This window comes from Cynara cardunculus (assembly GCF_001531365.2).
Source record: "Cynara cardunculus var. scolymus isolate 2C chromosome LG 7, CcrdV1, whole genome shotgun sequence".
In the NCBI taxonomy this organism is placed as follows: domain Eukaryota; kingdom Viridiplantae; phylum Streptophyta; class Magnoliopsida; order Asterales; family Asteraceae; genus Cynara; species Cynara cardunculus.
Window position 1 is genome coordinate 5376744 of NC_037534.1, and position 4471 is coordinate 5381214.

Below are 4471 nucleotides of genomic sequence, written 5' to 3' on the forward strand. Positions count from 1 at the left end.
AAAAGTAACTTCTTATCCCATAATTGATATTGGACCCGACCCCACTAAATGAAATAATTCCATTTCTCAATAAGACTCATGTCATTTTTTGTTGATGATTGATTAATACTTGAAGGGTTGTTTGTTTACCTCTTAATAGTTCCATTAAGAGACAGTCTCTGAATCGTTAAGAGATGAATCTTGTTTGACAAAAAAAAAAGTTTACATCTTAATGATTCTAAAACTTTTTGAATAAAGGATGAGGATGGAATCACATTCTTTCTTTCTTATAAATTTTCAACACAACTTTAGTGGTTTGTTGCAATAGCATTCAATACTCTGATTGATATTTATAATTTTTTGAAAATATATAATTTAAAGTCAAAATATATTAAAGGAATTCACACTCAACTTCAACAGTTATTTAATTTTAAAGATTTTATCATTAATTATATTATTAAAATATTATTTTTTTTCTCTTAAATACTAAAATTTCTCTGTAACGTTTAACAACCCAAAGGATGAGGGTTTGAGCTTGCAAGGGCGTGTGCATAGGGATGGTGATTTTGTATCGAACCAACCAGTCAATATGTATATCAACCGTATCAATTTATTTAGTACTGATTACAGTTGATTGGTAGTATCGTGCCAAATATGCAAACTTTGTTTGTACACGATATTGAAAGTGATGTACTATGTAGTATCACGATACCTACTTAGTTGATTGTTTATTAATTATATTAATTGTAAAGCATCGTTATTGATTTTTAAGTTCTGTACCACAGACTTTTTAGTTTGGGTAAATGAATATTTGCTAGTCTTATTTCTTGTAATTAACACTCTTAAATATAATATATGTTACCTGCAAACTTAAAATGACACTCAAAAATTGAATTAAAAATATATGTAATTTGAAGTTGGTAAAATACCGATACCAAACGAAAAATGTTGGTACCAAATACACCTGGGTTAGTAGACTGTACCAAATTTTACCTATCAGTTATAATTGATTGGTCCATAGTATTACGGAAAAAAATGGGTATCTACAAAATCCACATCATATATACTATTTGCAAGGGTTGGGTTCTGGTGAGAATGGTAAGAATATATTTCTAACCTTGAATCGTTCTTAATTAAAGATTAACACTAATGAAGTGTACTGAGATGGACCAGATCAATTCTCGTATCAAGAGCAATTCATGGGTGGAAGTGGGATTGCAATTTGCAAGTGATCAAGGGTGTAAATCTTTTTTTGCGGTTTTCAGCATAACTTCCATTCTCAAACGATCATTCGTCTTATTTGCAATTATTAATTTATAAAACTTGGTAAATCAAGTTTTAGTTCTTTTTAAATCATAAACAAGTGTCAAAGTGGTTTTTTAAACATGATCAGAAACTAAAACGTTGTCAAACGATAATTTAACTCAAAAACGCAAACTAACTCAAATTAATACGCATTCATTCATTTCCCTTTTATCGTTTTTTTCATGTACACAAACTACATGCTAATAAGGGTAATAAGAAAATAAACACCAAACGTCTTGATGATATCTAAACCGTCACACAAATTATCTAAGGGTTTTTATCTTGGGTGTAAATATAGTCAAGATGAGCATCAGCAAGCGTCCTCCTCATCAAACACTCCTCTTTCCCGACCCCTTGGCAACTTTCTTCAACAAAACCCTACAAGAAAACGAACTTTTAATACCAGAATTCGACATTAACTGATGATGCAAGTGAATTAAATTAAGAACAAGGGTCATTGGCCCAACAGTACTTGGGAACTGGTAGAGCCAGTCTGTTAAAGGTTGAAACCTCAACAAAGATTAAAAAATGTGCATGAATATTTGCCGTATATACATAAACGTTATATACTTTTGATTAAAAAAATCAAGTTCAAATCCAAGGAGGGAACAAAATCCCATTGTGGCCACGGAGGTTTAAATGTTGTGACTCCGGACTATCTGCAAAGCAGGTGGTCGTTCTGGGATTAGTCGGCTCGCATAGCGGGTTGGATATCCAGGTTAATAAAAAAAATCAGGAGAGTTGGGTGTACCTTATTTAGTGATTTTGTGGCGGCGGTGGTGGTGGAATCGGAAAGAGTGGTCAACGGGCGGGCCTCGGCGGACATGAATGAAGAGAAGATGAGAAACATAAGGGTGAGGAAGACGATGGTGGCTCGAGACATGGTTCTTGAGTTGAGGAAACGATATACAAATAGATACATATATGAAGGATGTGAATTTATAGAGGTCAAAACGTGTGGGTGTGAACTCATGACCCAAAAAGAGAATATATAGATACATATATGTGTACGTATATCAGCTTATATAATCAACATGTCATAAATCTAGAATGAATTGAATAATATAAAATGAATATGGTCAACAAAAATATTATATTTAAAAGTTCTCTTTCTCAAAATGAAATATGAATAATAAATGGTTATTGTTGTTGTTAATATATTATCTTCAATTGATGTCGTCAAGTACACAGACGCACGACACATGTACATATATAGACTTGGGATCACGTGAGAATAAGAGTTTTTCATGAGACCTATAAGACCAATTCTCAACCCTTAGATTAAATCTACAATCTAAACATTCATAATCACAAAATTGCCATTAGATCATTAGCTTATAAAGTTGATCAATGAACATAAGTTAGTCTTACGGGTCTCACGAAAAACCTTGGGTCTAACGTGAACCCAACCCTATATATATATATATATATATATATTGGATTTATGTGCACTGAATTTACCAAAAATACATCTCTAAATGCCTATTTAATTCGATAAGAATATGAAAACGATGAAGAAAATTTATTAAAATAAAAAACTTATATTTGACTTTGATTCATCAAATAGAGGATTTGTGTGTTCATAAAGATCTTGGTGTTTTTATTTTTGAAAAATCTACATATTAAAATAAGATTTATTTAAACCATAATTAAATAATTATATCTTTCGATCTAAAATAAATGAAAAAGCATACAAATAAAAATCTATAATTATTATACTTTTTAATTAATAAAAAGATTTTATCTTTAGTTATAAAAGGAAAAAAAAAATACATCTCATGATTAAAGGTAGGATAAAGAAATAAATATCTAATTTAAAAAAAACAAACTAAAAATGTTAATATTGACAATTATTTTAAAACGTAGTAGTTATTTATTTATTTTTATATACTAGAAAGGTATTCACACAATGCAGCGAAATAAATCTCGATTTTAATATTTAGTTTTTATTATCAATATAATAATGTTTTTGAGAAAGCGATAATGTTTTTATTTTTGAATGGAATATAAATTTGAAGATACCATAAAAGTTTGAGAAAAAATGAATCGATATTAGTATCAAATTAATTATTTAATAGTTCTCGTTTTTTTATGTAATTTCATTAATTCAATTTTTTATTATAATTTAATTTAAATTTAATAACAAAGTAATTTATTTTCGATTTAACAATATAATTTTCTATAAAGATAATAATAAACATTCTGTTAGAACTCAATAATAATCTTAATTATATTTTGGATTTTCTATATATAAAATGAATGTTTATCATATATTTAATTATGTTTATCTGCAGTTAGTTACACGAATTTAAAAATGAAACTTTAATAAGTTGTACTTATGCAAAATTACTTGTAATTTTGAATTTTAAATAATAAAGATCAATAAATAATATTTCATTCATAAAAATGGTTTTTTTAATTTTTTTTTATCAAATAATTTATAATGCAGTATAGATAAATGCAATTGGGGATTTGTATGTGGGTCAAAATGTGTACTTTCAAAAAGAGAAGTGATGATGGCCATAGGTGAAGGTAGAGAATGTTAAGATGACTTCTACCACTCATCTATTGGCTATAATTAATCTAGCCTTCACCTTTATATTTTTATGTTATATTTTAGTAGAAACGACATGAGGTTTTCACAATAAGTTGTCGGTTCGAATATAATTCTGCTTGGTTTATTTTAAAACATTATGATTTATTTTTTCTATGATGATTATGAGACTGATATAGTGATCAATGGAGTGTTCTAGAAGGTAACATAAATCCTTTTATTCACAACGTGTAGATTTTATCCTAACTTTACTTTTCAACGGTTTCCACAAGTCTTTAACTAACTTTTTTGTACAAAAAATTCCATCACTAATCATTTTGTTTTGAACTTCATCATCTTTAGTCGTCGTTTGACTAAACACTCAAAAAGTCATTATGTTTCTTTTGACGTCTTACTTTGTCTTGGCTATGATTGATTTTTAGGTGACGGTAATCATCGGTTGGTCTTATGTCATCGTTTGGTTTAGAGTTCTCAACTTGACAATATTGTTCATTGTAAGTGATCATTCCTCAATTTATTTATTTTTGCAGTATCTACTGAACTACTGATTTTAATGTTTGGTTCATTTGGCGTCTTGAAGTCGTATTTCAATTAATTTTCAGTGACAATTAGATTGTGATGGGGCGGTGTTTG

General features: G+C 28.7%; 1 long non-coding RNA gene across 1 annotated transcript; it reads right to left on the bottom strand.

Annotated features, from left to right (window-relative positions):
- Positions 1 to 1402: 1402 nt before the first annotated feature.
- LOC112515892 lies at positions 1403 to 2237 on the bottom strand. Its single transcript, XR_003069558.1, has 2 exons — positions 2036 to 2237; positions 1403 to 1662 (listed from the first exon to the last, which is right to left on the bottom strand). It is a non-coding gene; the product is annotated as an uncharacterized LOC112515892 (long non-coding RNA).
- Positions 2238 to 4471: the final 2234 nt, after the last annotated feature.